The sequence below is a fragment of the Clarias gariepinus genome, chromosome 14, assembly GCF_024256425.1.
Source record: "Clarias gariepinus isolate MV-2021 ecotype Netherlands chromosome 14, CGAR_prim_01v2, whole genome shotgun sequence".
NCBI lineage: Eukaryota > Metazoa > Chordata > Actinopteri > Siluriformes > Clariidae > Clarias > Clarias gariepinus.
This window is the reverse complement of record NC_071113.1, coordinates 741,432-760,370: the sequence shown is the minus strand read 5'-3', so window position 1 is coordinate 760,370 and position 18,939 is coordinate 741,432. Positions and strand designations below refer to the sequence as shown.

At 42.1% G+C, this 18,939-nt stretch overlaps 1 protein-coding gene across 1 annotated transcript in view; it reads right to left on the bottom strand.

Moving 5' to 3' along the window:
- The window catches only part of LOC128540909 (uncharacterized), a 75,584-nt gene extending 71,388 nt beyond the window's left edge, over window positions 1-4,196 (bottom strand). The window contains exons 1-2 of the mRNA XM_053510902.1: window positions 4,132-4,196; window positions 1,453-1,590 (exon numbers count right to left, since the gene is read on the bottom strand). The gene's annotated coding sequence lies outside the window, so the exon portion shown is untranslated. The remainder of the gene's footprint in view (window positions 1-1,452; window positions 1,591-4,131) is intronic.
- Window positions 4,197-18,939: the final 14,743 nt, after the last annotated feature.

Genomic DNA, 18,939 nt, shown 5'->3' with positions numbered 1-18,939 from the left:
GCAACGCCATGATCCCCTCTGCTGGAGGCAAACCACCGGATGAGAACGAAACATAACGCAAGTAAACAAACAAAGCTGCATACCTTGCTTAAGTTGGTGCTCGCCTTTTATAACTGAACCGTAAGATTAAACCCAAGGCTCTTGTGACTTTCATTGATCTAGTAAGCAGTACCAGAATAACTTAATTCATTTTTACCTTCCAAACGGTTTGTATTTGTGTGTGTGTGTGTGTGTGTGTGTGTGCGTTTAAGTAGCGTAGTTTCATGTATCGTAGATTAGCCCAATAAATTCTAGTTTCTTTAGAAAGACTTGTTGTCTTGGTCATGTGTTTTAAAGTCTAAACATTTGCCCAGATCTTGTTACCTTGCTCATAATTGCTAAATACTAGATTTTCTGTTATCATCATTGGCCACGTGATAAGCAGAAGTAGTAATATACACTAAATTGTGCTAAACGCTGGACGGGTAGTCGATAAAGTGTACATTATCAATTTTAATTCAGTTAATTAAATTAACCTAAATCGGTAAAGATTCGATACAACTTTGAGGTAAATACTACATATTAATGGTGAAGAATGCATTGGGTATTGTTTCCACATTAAAATGTCTACATTTATTGGTGGACAATGCGATCGCCATTCATTGTCATTATTATGTAAACCCTACAATCCTTACGGTTTCTTGCCTGTCGCTTGGCAACTCAAAGTCTCAGCTCCCTCTATTAATTTTCTATAGGATTAAGGTCGGGAGACTGGGTAGGCCGCTCCATGACCTTAATGTGCTTCATCTTGAGCCACTTCATTGTTGCCTTGGTGGTATGTTTTGTGTTATTGTTGTGCTCAAACACCCATCCACAACCTATACAATACATATACCCATTCATTGGCCCCTCAACACGATAAAGTCAGCCTGTACCTTTAGCAGCGGAACAGCCCCAAAGCATGATGTTTCCACCTTTGTGCTTGACTGTATGGACTAAGAGCTCTAAGATGTCTAAGAGCTCAAAAGATGCCAAAGAGCTCAATCTTACCACAGAACTTTTGTCCCAATCCATCTCTGTTCATTGGTAAACTTCAGATGGGCCTGTACATGTGCCTTTTTGAGGAGAGGGACCTTGCAGCGCTGAAGGATTTCAATCCATGTTGGTGTATTGTATTACCAATGGTTTGTTTTGGTGACTGTGGTCCCAATTGCTTTGAGATCATTTACAAGCTCCTCCCATGTAGTGTTCCTTCACTTTTCTCATCTTACATAAAGCTCAAGGCCAAGTAGATTGATGGTTATTTTGTATTTCTTTCGTTTGCAATTAATCGCGGCAACCTATGCTAAAATTATAGACCCTTCATTTCTTTGTAAGTGGGCAAACATACAAAATCTGCAGGGGATCAAATAATTTTTTTCCCCACTGTACATGTTAAAAAAAAAAAACTATAACTGCAAATGTGTTACTTACCTGAAACATTGTATGGTACTGCAATAGCCACTATTCGCAGACAATTCCCGATTTCAGTAATTAGGTAACCCCGTTCCACCAAATTTTTAAGAATTGATCTCCAATGTACTGAAGTGTTATTCCGAAGGGGAAAAAAGCCTTTTTTAAGGGAAAATACAAAGAACACAAGACTATTAATTGTAATACTTGTGTACATATGATATATTCATGCTTGAGTTACAATTCAGCAGCTCTGTCTGTTAGTCAGAAAAGCACTGTCAGGTATCAGATATGAATATCTGTACTACTTCACCAAGTGCTCAAATGCTGTTACAGAAGAAAGAAACTCCTACTCCAAGTCTGGTACAAAAGAAATCCAGACTAAAGTGTCTCCAAATGTTTTGAGTGCTTTCTGGTGAGATACGTGAAACAAAAATTAAACTATTAAGCCATAATGATTAGCGCTATGTGTGGGGATCAATAGGTGGGGCTTGGTGACAAGCCTCATGGTGGTGTTTTACTGGAAAAGACCACTTCACATATTCATACATACTTCAAGTATTTTTAGAACTACTAAAGCAAAGTTTTAACTGGGAAAAATTAACCTTGGTCACAACTGGGTTTCCCAGCATTACAGTGATCAATCCTCAAGTGTTGTAACATGGCATTAAAGTAAACAAAGTCTGACAAAAAGTTATACCAATTCTTTTAGAAGTATTAAGCAAAGTATTGTGAGAAGTTTGATTCAAGATTAAGAAATGTAAAGGCAATACTAAACAAAATACTAGGAAAAGTTTAAAGTTCATTTATAACCCACTTATAAAGGTACAAGTGGGGGGCCACATCAAATAGTCGCGGCCATGTGAATGGCGTGCGAATGGCGTATGGCTGCGTGAAGGCGTGTCAAGATTTCACAGTAAACACGCCCATTCAAGCCCTAGGTATCCATTTACCTGGTTGATTTACCACTAGATGGCGCTTTGTTCTCAAGGACACGGTAACACAAGCCAGCAATTTAGCTGCACTGAATTGCAATCACGTGATTTTAACAACCCGCCCCCACCCCCGCCGAACTGATGCTACCAAACTGCACTACAGAGATAAAGATGGTGGTTTAATGGACTATTTATGGTAAGTGGTGTTTTATTTTATAAAAATTAGTTTGGGGTAGTTTACAGTTTATTTCCCAGTTTATTTCACTAGTTTTTTCATTGGCCGTTTTGAGAATCACTGGCAGCACCAGGAGCAGTCAGATGTAACTTTAGATAACTTAATGATCTGTTTCACAAACTCGCAATGTCACTTCTCTTTTAATCAAAAAGATGCTAAAGCTTTGAAAATACTATTAATGCCCCTATGACAAAAGCTGCACTACCCGAAGAAGAGTGTTTGTGCTCTCTGAAAATACCTTCAGAATCTGACCGCGTGTTGTCTGGATAAATTCAGCGTTTATTTATTTTTTGGGTAAGAGTTAATCTGCAGATTATTTTAGTGAATATGATGTGATGCAGTTCATGAAGGACACAAGCTGAGAATAAATGTACAGGAGTAAGCGAGCTAAATGCTCATAACCAGATTTATATTTTTTCCACTCTGGCCGTGAGTTTAAGCAGTAGCGCGAGCGCTTAGTAAACGAGCTGGAAAAAAAACCAGTGTTTACCAGTTAAGGAGAGAGGGGAGGGGGGTGGTGTGTGTGTGTGTGTGTGTGGCAGGGGGGGGGGGGGCTTTAGTACTCGGTATGATATAGTTTGGCTTTAGAGATGAACTAATGCTCATATACGAGTGTTATATCGCTTAACTTATTTGTATGAAAAGCGCAATAAGTAAATACTCGGTTAATTTAATGCAGGCGATAATACAGACAGACCGTGGCTAACGCTAACAAAGCTCAATGGTTAACATTAGCACAGTTTATTTACATGCCAGAATTCCCCAAAACAGTTTTTTACACACTCTGTGGTGTAGGTTTACTAATATCTTTTATTTTTATTACAACTAGATATTCTGTAAAGTTTATTTATTTTTGTCTTCACTAAAATTCTCCTGCTGTCTTTAATCTGAGCTCTGCTGCGGAGGATTGGGGGGTCAGACGGGTGACTCCTGGCCTTTTGGACCCACTGGAGGGGCCCGAAGAAGCTGTTGAGAAAGCTGTAGAAGGGATGACATCACAGTGCAACAGCTTTAGAATGATGTTTGGTCAGGTCTATATTCTGAACATAGAATTGCAAAACGTCTGATACTTTGGGGTAAACAAAGACTTAAACTGTTTTATCTTTAATAGTTTTTAAAATGGATATTTTAATATAAAAGAACCAAATAGAGACTGATAAGCAGCTGGTGTTATCCAGGTATTTTACTGACCGTTAAGCAAAATACAACATGTATTCACCGGTTTTATACAAATTACTGTTATACCTATGACTAGTTTTGGAAGAATAAATTTTATTTTTAAAGTCATGTGTGTGTCTTTGTCAGGATGAACTAACCTAGGCGACCAGATGACTTAGCTTTAGCGATTAGCCCAATGTAGCGTGGATGGTGAACCCAAACGCGGAAGAAAGGGAGTAGGTAGGATAACCACGCGTTTTAGTCTAAGGACTCTCACAAAAGGGGAGCAAGGGAAAAACACAAATTTAACCCGCGTCCTATAAACACACACTCAAGATCAGAAAGCGAAACCCAAATAAAGTGAGTACTCACGAATCGATGATGGACAACCAGAACCGACATGGGCTGAACTCAATGACTGAGCGCTGAATCGTGGTTTGTTTGCTCCTCTTATACTTCCTGATTCGCGACTGCTTTAATTCAATTCAATTCAATTCAATTTTATTTGTATAGCGCTTTTAGCAATTTTCATTGCCGCAAAGCAGCTTTACATAGTCAAAAGAATTATTTAGGTTTGTATGAAATGTGAATTTGTATGAATCAAAATGGTCAGTTTGTCCCTGGTGAGCAAGCCGAGGGCAACAGTGGCAAGGAAAAACTCCCTGAGATGGTAATAGGAAGAAACCTTGAGAGGAACCAGACTCAACAGGGAACCCATCCTCATTTGGGTGAAACAGAAAGCAGTAAATGATCTGCATTTATACAGTCTGTAGGGTGGGAGGCAGTTCAGCTATAATAGCTGATGTTTACTTCCGGGTCCTAGTGCCGGTCGCCGATTGAGTGTGCATGACAGTACCCCCCTGTCCAAGACTGGCTCCTGACGGTCCTGGGGTGGAGGATACCCGACGACGGTAGTCCCGGATTAATTCGGGGTCGAGAATGAACCGGGCCGGGACCCAAGACCGTTCCTCGGGGCCGTAGCCTTCCTAATCGACCAGGTACTGAGTCGAGGATCCGGCGCACAGTGTAAGCGGGACCACCGTCGATGATCCAGGGAGAAGGAGCAGGGGGGGTGGGTGGATTCATTGGAGAGGTGGTGAAGTGTTTTAGTTGGGAGTTGTGGAAAACTGGGTGGATCCAGAGCGCCGCAGGCAGCTGGAGCCGGTAGGTGACAGGGTTTATCCGGTGGGTGATGCGGTATGGACCGATGAACCTGGGAGATAGTTTGCGGGATTCTGTATGCAGGTGCAGATTCCTTGTGGAGAGCCATACCTTGTCACCTACGTGGTACAATCGTCCCGGAGGGTGTCGGCGGCGATGCTGGGCGACGTAGGTGGTATTGGCATGTTGGATGGCGAGGTTGGCTTGGTTCCATAACCGCCGACACCTACGGACCAACTGTTGGGCCGATGGTACGTCAACCTCCGGTTCTTGATGGTCGAACATCGGAGGTTGGAAACCATAACATACCTCAAATGGACTTAGGTTGGTGGCTGAAGAGATGTGGAGGTTGTGGGATAGCTCGCCCCATTTGAGGTAGCGGGCCCAGGAGCGCTGGCGATCCGAAACAAAACACCTCAGGTAGCGCTCCAGTTGTTGGTTGGCCCGTTCCGTCTGACCATTAGTCTGGGGGTGATAGCCGGAGGACAGACTGCAGGTGGAATTGATCAGACGGCAGAAGGCCTTCCAGAACCGGGCGGTGAACTGGGGCCCCCTGTCCGAGACGATGTCCTTGGGGAACCCATGCAGGCGGACTACGTGTTCCAAAATCAGCTCGGCGGTGTTTTTGGCTGATGGGAGTCCGGTGAGGGCCACCAGGTGTACGGCTTTGAAGAACCGGTCGATGATGGTTAGGATGGTGTTCTTTCCTTCGGAAACCGGCAGGCCCGTGATGAAATCTAAGGCGATGTGCGTCCAGGGCCGTCGGGGAACGGGCAGAGGCTGGAGCTCTCCGGAGGTAGGTTGGTTGGAGTCCTTCGTTTTTCGAATTGCGTTTAAAGACAGTATGTGCAGCTATAGACAGGCTCTAAAACTGCTAGGACCGAGCATTTTAGCCAACTGATAGCAAGAAACCAAACCACTCCCAAGTTCTTATTTAGTACAGTGGCTTGCCTAACAAAACCTAAGATGCCTGTAGAGAGTACTTCACAACATTTTAGTAGTGAAGATTTTATGGAATTCTTTAATGAAAAAATCGATAGCATCAGGAAGAAAATAACGGCTAATAGCATCTCATGATCTAGTTCAGCCTAAAGTTTCACATTTAGTTTTTCAGTGCTTTCCAGGTATAGGACAGGAAGAGCTTATCACCTCAGCCAAATCAGTGATGCATACGGTTGGAGAGCCACTTTTAAACATTATTAATTTCTTATTATATCTAGGCCAAGTCCCTAAACCTTTTAAGATGGCAGTTATTAAGCTGCTTTAAAAAAAAAAATCTAATTTGGACGCGAATGAAATAAATTATAGACCGATTTCAAACCTTTCCTTTATATCAAAAATATTAGAAAAAGTAGTATCAGCTTAAATATGCACATTCTTACAGGAAAACATTATCCTTGAAGAATTTTTAGCTTCGGACAAAGGCTGCATCTTAATACTACAAAACACGCTTACAAAATCACATAGGTATTCAGGGACAGGCATTAAAATGGTTTAGATCATACCTGTCTGATCGATACCATGTTGTAGATCTAAAATGGAGAACCGTCTGGTGTAATGCCAGTGAAATATGGGGTCCCACAAGGGTCAGTTTTAGGACCTCTGCTGTTCTCAATATACATGCTTCTCTCGGGTAACATCATTAGAAGACATTGGATTAGTTTCCATTGTTATGCTGATGATACCCAATTATATATCTCAACAAATCCAGACGAAATACCTAAGTTGTCTAGATTAACCGAGTGTGTCCAGGACATAAAAGATTGGATGACCAATAACTTTCTTTTACTAAACTCAGACAAGACAGAGATATTACTCATCGGCCCAAAAACCAGCACACAACAGGTTTCACAATTCAGCCTGCGTTTAGAAGGATATACTGTTACTACCAGCTCAACAATAAAAGACCTGGGCGTAATATTAGACAGTAACTTGTCCTTTAAAAATCATATTTCCAATATAACAAAAACAGCCTTTTTCCATCTTAGAAATATCGCCAAACTTAGGAGCATCTTATCCGTATCTGATGCAGAAAAGCTAGTTCATGCATTCATGACCTTCAGACTGGACTATTGTAATGCATTACTAGGTGGTTGTCCTGCATCCTCAATAAACAAGCTTCAGTTAGTCCAAAATGCAGCCGCCAGGGTTCCCACCAGATCCAGAAATTATGATCATATAACCCCAATATTACCATCCCTGCACTGGCTACCTGTTCAGTTTAGAATTAATAAAAAAATAGTATTACTTACATACAAGGCTTTAAACCATACCTAACCAGTCTTTTGATACGCTACAATTCACCACACTTCTTAAGATCACAAAACTCCGGACTTCTTGTAATTCCCAGAATTTCTAAATCTACAAAAGGGGGGTAGGGCTTTTTCATATTTAGCTCCAAAGTTTTGGAATAGCCTTCCAGACAGTGTTCGGGGCTCAGACACAGTTTCCCAGTTTAAAAGTAGACTTAAGACGCATCTGTTTAATCTGGCATATGCGTAACTCATCCCATAACTTCATACTTCAGTACATCTTTCCTGAATGGCAACTACGCTAATTTTCTCCATCTGTCCTGTACTTTTCTACCCATCCCGAGGCATCTGGAGATTGTGCCAGCTTCAGTAGACAGAGGCCAACCCTGCAAGGATCCTGAGGCATCCAGAGAAGGACCAGCTCCAGCTGGATTCTGCCTTATTATGGTTGGTTGGTTATTAATCGATTTGTTATGCCAATTTTTGACTATCAGCGAAGAAAACATCAGCGAAAACGTCAAAAAATCAGCGGCGAAAACATCAAAAATATAACGAAAACTAACCCAAGCAAAAGTGAAAGCTTTCAAGCTTTAAGCTTTACTTTGCAGCAAAATATTATCTACCAGTGTATTAAACGGAAATAGATAAAATACACTGTAAGGTAAAATACTGTACATACTGTAGCCGGCACTTGTATTCCGTACCTACAACAATCGGTATAGATAAATTACAGATGTTACTGTGTCTTTAAGGATTATTAAGGATGTCGTGAAAAATATTGCAATAAGTAGTTTTATTAATTAATTAATTAATTAAAAATAGCATAAGCATCATGGGTTGTGTATTGAGTGATTCAAATCTGTTTTATTAATCGTTTTTCTCCCTCTTTTTTACCACATCATCAATTTATGAAACTATGTTGACATAAGTTATGGTATATGTAGAATATAGTATACGGCTTCCTGGACACTGCAGTTAACTGAAGCAGTCAATACTGCATCTGGCGGGATTATACAGCATTGCAACCATCTTTTTAGAAAGCGCATGTGGGCGTTTATGCGGCTGGCCATCGTTAACTACGTCATCGCGGGGGATCACATTCCAGGCACAGATCAAGCATGGTCCTGTCATGGACCTGTCATGGTCATGTCATGCTTCAGGCGGCTGTTTGACGTGGCTCCCACTGTATATGGTAAATAAAAGCTCATAGAAATGTTTCTTATCTATGATTTTGAAATCTTGAAATCTTGAACGTCTTTATCATGTCTGCCTCAATTGAACCTGCTCCCTACTACACAGCTTAAACACTAGGTTTTAAAATGATGTTGTAATGCCTAAACTGTCTAACAAATGGCACATTCTGAGATTTAGCTTAAAAAAAGGAGGATAAAGCATTAGACTAAAGTACATTGTATACATTGCTTAATAAAAAACTATAAATAGTTGAAATACTTACATATAAAAATAGCACTCAGCATAATATTCAGAGGAAGCCCCACTGGCAGAAGTATCAGAAATACAGCTTTCTTCCAATTCGTTAAATCACTCCAGATGTCCCAAATAAGAGCTAGACAAAAAAAATATATATATAAATATATGTATATACATATATATATATTACACAAAGAACTACAGTATACAGAAGATTCTGTAAACACAAGTTTAAAGAACTGCAAAAGCAAAACCGTGCAAGGAAATAAATTAAAAGTATTAAAATATAACATGCAACAATGTGCACCTTCCTGATGTTTGTAAATCTAGTGTAATTGTTACTTTAACCTAATCTTAGCTGGCCTGGTTTGTTTGGCAAAATGAAGCAAATTAGAATACTGACTATTAATGGGTGTAGTTAGTTACACGTTGTGATGCTACTGTCTTAGCAAGGGCAGTGCTCTTGGTGTTTTACCTAATTATTATATTGGAAACCACCTGCTCTGTTACTTGCCATTGTATTTCGTGGCACATAGCATATTCACAAAGAACTGCATACTTTGCTGCTTAAACCAAGATTTCATTCAAGAACTGTTGTTGAGAATTTTACGTGGTGCGGGTTGGAGAGCCACACCACGAGATGTAATTATATTTATAAGAGCACTAACTCAGGGCTTCTGAAGGGATCAATGAAACCTTCCTGTTTGGAGATCGCATGGGATTATTAATCTGCCGTCTGCAAAAGACTAGACAGGGCTCTGGAAACTAAAAATGTATATCCACTTGGGCCTATCCTTCTGTCTTTTTTAACACTGTTAACTCAAACCGAGAGTGCACGCTGAACTGATATGTGTCGCTCTCTCTCACTCTCATTAATACTGGCTGCTTGGAAGACTAAGGCTGGGTCTTTTACCCATCTTACCCTCTTGTCTTTGGCCCTGATGCCTTATAGGTGCTATAGTACCTAAATAATTGCACAAAGTGCAGAGGTATCAGGACCCTTAAATAGACACGCCACCAGATGTGGCGTGTCCAAGCTGATTGCCTTGCAGCGGCATTGATTTGCCACACCTCTGCCCGTTCAGAAAACCGCGGGATAGCATCCTGAGGAACTGCCTGCTTTGAAACAGCGCCAAGCGGTTCTGCTGCTCACGAGACCTGCATCATTACAGAAACAATGACCTTTACATTTAATTAAATACACATTAAAAACACATGAGCACTCAAAGGGTTGACTCATTCACAGTTGAAAAGAGAGTTTAGTTTTAGTTTTCAGAGCCCTGTCCGGTCTTAAGGAGATAGTGGAGCTCTTTGTTTTTTGTTTTCCCTTTCAGTTTTCTTTTTTTTAGTTAAAAAAGCCATGATATCTCTTAACAGAAAGGTCTTCCCATGCATGTCATAAGCACTCTCACATCCTACTATTGCACTGACTCCCTAAGAACCTGTCATGTCTGGGTGGTAATGGCTGTTGTTAAAGCCATGGGGAGAAAAGGGCAGGCATAGGCGCAGAGGGGTATTTTTAAACAAAAGAGTCTTTAATCAGGATATAAAACAAAACATGGATCACTTAAACAAAACAGACAACGAAACAAAACTTAAATTATACAACCCATAACTGACCAATACCCAGACTATAGGACAATACACAAAACAAGCATTATACTGATATACATGCTTAAATGACAAGACACGGACTCCAATTCACCAACTACAAGCACTATGTTGAGACACAGCCTTTAATACCCTTTACACATATGCTTTATGTTGTGACACAGGCTTCTTGACGACATACATGACATTACCCACAAACTAAGCATGAAGCTGAAACGGGACAAAACATTACGAGAGACTAGAGACACGACGAGACGAGAGACTAGAGACGAGAGGCAGGACTAAGGCTAAAGACATGGCAATCAGCTAAACATGGCTATTAGCTAAACATGGTCATTAGCTAAGCATGGCAGTCAGCTACACATGCACCTAGCTAAGCATGTCTTTAGCCTAACATGCACATAGCTACACTTACCTTATAGCTAAACATACAACTAGCTACACTTACCAAATAGCTACCACAACACTAGGGACTCGGGACACAGAAACACAGAGGCTAAGGAACACTCAGAGGCTAACTACTTACCTATTCTCTAACAAACAACACAACATGACTCAACACCAAATCAGCGCCACACACACAAACACCAAAGACATACATGCAAACACATTTAGCCTGGAGACAAGATTAGTAGTTATGGGATAACATGAACTACAAAATAACAATATAAAATAAACCAACATATAAACAAAGAAAAACAATACACAGAACAAAATGCCCACTTCACAGTACGTACAAACGTTCAATGCTCGTACAATGCAAAACGTACAATGCACTAATCAGCTATTTATTGAAGATTTAATGCTCCCGCATCACCTGACCGAAGTGCCTTCTGGGAAACTGAGTCTGCAAAACAAAACTACAAAAGGACAAACAGTGCCCTCTAGTGGCGATTCCTTACAGAACCCCTGCTCTAAGGGCTCTTACGAACATTATTACATCATGTGGTGCAGGTTTGGGAGCAGTAACAGCATGTGTTACAATTGTGGTGTTTATCAGGGGCTTTCCAGCAATAGTCATCATAATTTAACACATAATTCATAAAGTCAAAGCACAGCATCGAACAGGGATATTTAATGGTAAGAGACAGGAATGAGTCAAGAGCCTAAAAAGAAGTAAATATGTAGGTTACGTGTAGGTGAAAGAAGACTTCACAAAGATACATGCAGTCACGGCATGCACCTGTGATGGGTGTGCCCAAATCTAATATCTCTCCTTGCTCACTCCTCACTCACTAGCTAGACGGCCTCCCCTTCTGCAGGTGTGCGAATGCGCGGGGCCACGGAATTAGGCACGGCTGGTAAGTCATCTTCATTAATGATCCTGGGCTTCTCTCCTCTAAAACACAGTGGGGACTGTAGCTCAGGGTCTGTTGGGATACTGGACTTTCCGGAGCGGAGAGTGCAACTCACACGGAAGAACACAAAAGAGCTGAATATCAGGACCCTTCCGCCGAGAAGGAAAAGGCCGTACGGAGGTACACGTCTTGGGCCCTGTTCCCACCCATCAAAAGGACTTCCATCAAAGGCCGTGCCCTCAGAGAGAGCTGGGAGGCATCGGGAAAAGAGTCAGCACGAGCAAATTACGCAGGAGCTACTGTCCACACAAGCACACACTGCCACTCTGCATGCTACCAGCCTGTGCCCGCATTCCAGCGGGGCACTGCCCACCAGACCTGCACAAGACTCCCTTCCTTTCTTTCCATCCTCACTCCTTTAACCCTTACCTTCTCCATTTTTCTTTAAATAAATTACCCTTTTTCCCGTAAAACCTTGCCTTGTGTCCGTGCTTTATGGTGCTGCCCGTGCAACACACATAGGACATAAACAGAAACTTTAGCCAGGTACTAAACATAAAATACAGATGGACACAAAAGGGATGTCATTGAAGCAAAGACCAGCGACAAGACCAGTGATAGAAAATAGGAAACAGGAGTTCTCGTAGTCTCTCGAATTGTTCCATCTCTATAGAGTAAAATCCTGCCCATTTTTTAAAAGGAATTGCAAATTGCATTTGCAATATTCTTTCCCATATGTGGATGCATAAGTGTGACATAATTTAAATGGAATTGCAAATTTTCGCTTTCACAAGAAAACAAATTTCAAATGAAAAAGCAAAGTCCATTTGCAGTTGCATTTCCCATGTCTTACAAGTCATATTTAAACAGAAAATCAATTACCACATCTGCTTTTTCACTTTCTCTGTATGTAGCCTGCCAAAACTCAAACGCAATTCATTTGCATGTGCATTTCCGAGGCATTACACAGAAACCTGTCAATCAGCGTTAGGGCTGGGTCTATACTGTGGGGTGTGATTGTATGGGGAGTGACGTCACTTACAGTCGATGACCAAGAGAGGGTAATTTAAGCAATGGAGGTGAACCGCGGTAAAGTTTTATATTGGACATTCGCCACACATTCAAGATTCTCATCTGTTTATCAAGAAATAAACACAAAAATTACAAATTGCATGTGTTCTTACTCTGGAGTGGACAGAGAAGCAAATAAATATATTTTTAGATCTTCTGTCACAGCCTACTGGAGCTAAATCTTTCAGAAACGCTGCTTACCGGCGCTTTTGTAGCGATGGAGTCACTAAGGGACCGTCTAAAAAGTGCACAACCAAGACCCAACTGTTTGTTTACAGAAGATATATTACAAGATTAACAAGATTACAGAGAAATAGCTCACAGAACATCAAACATATTACACTGTTAGGCTACAGTATCAGTTATTGTTTTATTTATTCGTTTAATTTATTGATAATTAGTTTAATGTACATTTAAAAATAAATCATTACACAGACAATTCTCTTGCCAATAAAACAGATAATTTGTTAAATGAAAGTTGGGGTGATTTTTATTATTAAAAAAATAATAATTGTCAAGGTATGTATGAAAAGGAATGTACTTTGGTACAGTCTATTATGAGTTGCAAAAAAATGACAATTAAATCAACAAAATTCAATATCTTTTTTGCTATATAAATTTTACATGTAAAACCAACTGTACTACAACAACATACAGTAGTGAGGATTTCATCAACTTTTTCAATAACAAAATCATAAATATTAGGCAAAAAATTCAGGCTTTAAAACCAGACAATTTAAGTGATACAGATGATAAATTAATCACATCACATCAGAACCTAGAATACTTTACTCCCCTTGAAGCGAGTGAACTAATTTTACTCGTCTCCTCTTCAAAATCGTCAACCTGTGAATTAGATCCTATACCGACACATTTTCTCAAGCAGATAGTTCCAGCAATAACAGAACCCCTGTTAAAAGTAATTAACTGTTCACTCAGCAGTGGGTATGTTCCTAAATCCCTTAAATTAGCAGTTATTAAACCACTAATCAAAAAACCTGACCTTGACCGCTGTCAGCTTTCCAATTACAGGCCAATATCAAACCTCCCGTTTATCTCTAAAATTCTGGAAAATGTAGTTTCACAACAGCTATGTTCATATCTACATAGGAATAGCATACATGAATTGTATCAGTCAGGATTTAGGCCTCATCACAGCACAGAGACAGCACTCGTTAAAGTAGTAAATGACCTCCTAGTGGCCTCTGATCAGGGTTGTGTCACTATACTTGTGTTACTCGACCTCAGTGCAGCTTTTGACACTATTGATCATAATATTCTCTTTCACAGATTAGAAAATGTAGTAGGAATTAAAGGAACGGCCCTCTTATGGCTCAGATCCTATTTGACTGATCGTTATCAGTTTGTAGATTTAGATGTACAAACTGATAAGATGGTTAGATGGTGACCATTCCTCATGTTCTCAAGTTAGGTTTGGTGTTCCACAGGGTTCTGTTTTAGGCCCACTGCTTTTTTCCCTTTACATGCTTCCTCTAGGCAACATAATTCGTAAACATAGTATTAGTTTTCATTGTTATGCTGATGACACACAAGTATACGTTTCAGCAAAACCAGATGAGAAAAACCAGCTTACTAAAGTTGAGCAATGTGTGCAGGACATAAGAGATTGGATGTTAATTAATTTCCTTCTGCTTAATCCTGATAAGACAGAAGTTCTGTAACGCTCAGATCTTATTTTTAAGCTAATTACACTAATACGGGGTCTAGAATCTAAAATACGGGCTAATATTATTCACTTCCGGTGTTGCGCAATCTTCGCGGAGCAAGACAAGACACGTGACAACAACTACTAAACAAACCCAAAGTGTATTAAATGAAAAAGACAAATAAACAAATAAGGTGCACCAACAAAACAATATATACAAAATATATACAACTATAAACAGTGTGTGTAGTGTATGCGTGTGTGTGAGTGCGGATGTATGAAAGTCCAAGTCCTTGTTATTGTGAGTGTGAAATGGTGTACGGGAGAGATGGCTCGGCCTCACCGGTAAAAGATGTATCATCCGGGAGCACGAGAAAACGGAACGAGAAGGGTATTGAATGTGTCCAATGAAGATTATTCCAGTCAAGGAAAATAAATCTCCGTAACAACAATCAAGCTCTCTTTCTCTTATCCTAAATGCAGCGCGCTGTCTCATCTCTCCGTCCCGAGCCACTTGCCGGTTCCGGCTTTATACCGGCACACGTGACCCGACGCCGCTTCCGGGTCCTCTCGCTGCGATCGCGCATGCTCGCGAGAGCTTAACCCTGTGACCAACACAGTCTATGGGGACAAATAAAACCAGACAGGGCATATTTCATTGAGCAGGTGAGCCGCATTAGCTCCGTAACTCTTTCCCTGCTACTTAAAATGCCCCTTTATGTGGCTGCGCTACATAGACCCCCCCCCCAAGCCTCCGGCGTCTGAGGAGAACGTCAGTAAAAGCGCTTCAGATTGACCACATTCAATATAGTAGTTTTTGTGGATTGCCCCAAGACACTGTGTAGTTAATTGGTCCTTTTCTGTTTTTTATTTCTGCTGGTCCCTCCCACTTGGGCACTCGCGCAACTGAAAAGTTTTGATGGGCAGAGGAAAGAGAGGGTGTCCGTCGCCAAACCAGCTCGCCCGGTAGCTCTGGCGCCTTGTTCTGCCGGGAATTGAGGTAGCTGGCGTGTTTGGCTGACTGAGTTGCTGAAGGTTGTGCCTCTTCCTCCGCTGTGATCCTGGGGTCGGTCTGTGATGGATGTGAGGCTGGGTCGGTGGTGAGTTGTTGGGTGGCAGGCTGCTCCAGCGGTCCCTGGTGAGGTCTAGCATCTGATAGCTCCCGGGTCTTTTCTCCAGTTTACAAGGATGTTGGGCTAGGGGCGTGGCCGATCTCCGATGGCCCCTGGTTCCCTTGGCCTGGCTCCGGGTCCTCCGGCAGACCTCGCACGCTTCCACGTACCGCCAGACGTCCTTGCGGATGGAAGGCCACCAGGCGACGTCTAGGAGGCTCAGTAGTGTCTTTAGCCCCCCCCGGTGGCCACCCGTAAGCTTTTGATGAAAGTCTTGCAGGAACGTCTGGGTCTGCGATGGCGGGATTACCAGCTGGAGAGCTCCTCCCTTCTTCCTCGGCACTCTACGATGTAACGCCCCTTGGTGGTGTTCGAAGGTCACCCCCTGGTTCTGGGTCTCTCCGCCATCCACCACAGTGGCCAGAAGAGCCACCTGGAGACCTTCCTGCTTTGGATGTTCCACCTCTGCCAGGTCTCTGGGTGGAGCCGAGGACTGCTCTGATGTGAAGTGTGGAGGTTCCGCTTTCTGTGGCAAGGCGTAGTAGAGCTGAGAGGGTGCAGACAGGGGCTGGGCGTTGGAGGGTCCGGCCTGGGATGGAGTAGAAGCGGGCTCTGGGGCTCCCTCCTTCACCTTCTCCTGGCCGTTTTGGGCCCCCTCCTTCTGCCGAAAATCCTTCGCCCCCAAGTGGTCCTTCTCTGTAGTTGCGATGCTTGGAAACTCGGGTGATTGTAGAGATGGAGATGGTGAAGACGCAGGGGTGTAGGCTTGTAACCTTTGTACGGTGGATGTGCTAAAGATGCGCAGCTTCCTCATCTGCTTTTCCCAGATGACATCACGGCGCAAAAAACAGTCCATTATCGCTCTTTCCAGTTTTTCTAAAGCCTCTTGGCAGTGGCGCTCCAGCTCTGCTAATCTAGCATCCACTGCCCGCCGAAAACTGAGTTCACGATTTAAACTGCTGTTAATGGAATCTTTAAAATCCCTCTCTAACAGGCCCACTTTCTCAGACATAGCCTCTACATCCCCTTTACATTGCTTAAATTCAGTCTGCATTGTTTCAACAACATCAGTAATTTTAGACATCTGACCCTCAATATCATCATGTCTATCTGATATATACAATGAGCTAAGCAATGAAGTAGGGTTACGTCGCGTCACAGGGACATCTACATCATCCGGTACAATACTAGCAACGGCAAAGTTGGCCCTCCGAGCACTACTAGCATTAGCAAAAACGTTAGCTTTAGCGCTAGCCATGTTGGCGTCTATTTTGCTCCTTAAAGTCACACAACACCGGAAAAATACCCTAACAAACAGATTCCCCGTACGGGCCACCACTATGTAACGCTCAGATCTTATTTTTAAGCTAATTACACTAATACGGGGTCTAGAATCTAAAATACGGGCTAATATTATTCACTTCCGGTGTTGCGCAATCTTCGCGGAGCAAGACAAGACACGTGACAACAACTACTAAACAAACCCAAAGTGTATTAAATGAAAAAGACAAATAAACAAATAAGGTGCACCAACAAAACAATATATACAAAATATATACAACTATAAACAGTGTGTGTAGTGTATGCGTGTGTGTGAGTGCGGATGTATGAAAGTCCAAGTCCTTGTTATTGTGAGTGTGAAATGGTGTACGGGAGAGATGGCTCGGCCTCACCGGTAAAAGATGTATCATCCGGGAGCACGAGAAAACGGAACGAGAAGGGTATTGAATGTGTCCAATGAAGATTATTCCAGTCAAGGAAAATAAATCTCCGTAACAACAATCAAGCTCTCTTTCTCTTATCCTAAATGCAGCGCGCTGTCTCATCTCTCCGTCCCGAGCCACTTGCCGGTTCCGGCTTTATACCGGCACACATGACCCGACGCCGCTACCGGGTCCTCTCGCTGCGATCGCGCATGCTCGCGAGAGCTTAACCCTGTGACCAACACAGTCTATGGGGACAAATAAAACCAGACAGGGCATATTTCATTGAGCAGGTGAGCCGCATTAGCTCCGTAACTCTTTCCCTGCTACTTAAAATGCCCCTTTATGTGGCTGCGCTACAGTTCTAGTCATAGGACCACAAGCAGCTAGAAGTAAGCTTTCTGATCACACTGTGATTTTAAATGGCCTTTCTGTTCCATCAAGTGCAACAGTAAAAGACCTCGGTGTGATTATAGATTCAAGCCTTTCATTTAAAGCACATGTAGATAATATTACCAGGATAGCATTCTTTCACCTCAGAAATATTGCCAAGATAAGAAATATATTGTCACTAAACGATGCAGAAAAACTAGTTCATGCTTTTATCACATCTAGGTTGAATTATTGTAACGCCTTACTGTCTGGTTGTTCAACTAGGTGCTTAAACAAGCTTCAATTAGTCCAGAATGCTTAGAGAGTGAGAGTCCTCACTCGAACCAGAAGATATGAGCACATCACCCCTATCTTATCTACATTGCATTGGCTTCCTGTGAAATTTCGCATCGATTTTAAAATACTACTCTTGACGTATAAAGCATTAAATGGTCTCGCGCCGCAGTATCTGAGTGAACTGCTAGTGTCTTACAATCCGCCACGCCTACTTCGATCAAAGGATGCAGGCTGCTTGTCAGTATCGTGTATTATTAAAACTACAGCAGGGGGCAGAGCTTTTTCTTACAAAGCCCCAAAGTTATGGAATAGTCTTCCAAATAGTGTTCAGGACTCAGACACAGTCTCAGTGTTTAAGTCCAGGCTAAAAACCTATTTATTTAGCCAAACATTTTTATAAATAGATTAGCCTTAGGTAAAGGAGCAGATCTGGGGGACTCATGGACGTAGAGTATTAGGTGAACTGGTATGTTTGGATGCTGTCTTCCCCACTCTCATTGATCACTCAGGTTTGTTGACGGTGAGGTGATTGGTTGCCTTACATCTCAGGAAGCCCTCATGTTTGTGTTTCCTTCTGGCTCTCCCTTTTTAGTTATGCTGTCATAGTTAGTCCTTGCTTGCACTCTGCACTAAATATACATTCACTTTTTACATTGTTCGACTGTGACCATACCTAACTGTTATTTCTCCATCTCTTTGCTCTCTCCTTTTCTGCTCTCTCCTCTCTCTCTCTCTCCCTCTCTCCTATTTCCTCTACCTATCTCTCTGTCGAGCTATACATGTCGCTCCTGAGCTGCCAGTGATCCTGACCCCTCTGCCCGCTGGACCTCTCTAACTCATCCTGGAGTCCTGCTTCTGGTTGGAGATCTTATCACATGGATGCCCCCGTGTGGTCTGCCTGGAATGCGTGTGGTGACTGGGGTTGGTTCCACTTTTCCATGAAGGTGGTCCTGTCCTCGACTGATGCAGACTGCTGTTCTCTGAGGACCTGTGACTTCAGTCGCTCAATAGTTCAGGACTGAAATTTTTCACAGTCTACCTGAGCCTCCAGGAACAAACTGGACTTTAATCTTACACATCTCCTCTTATATTGAACTTCCAGTCTCGCATATTATTATGCACATCAATCCCTGCTATCTGTTTTCACCCAGATGAGGATGGGTTCCCTGTTGAGTCTGGTTCCTCTCAAGGTTTCTTCCTTTTACC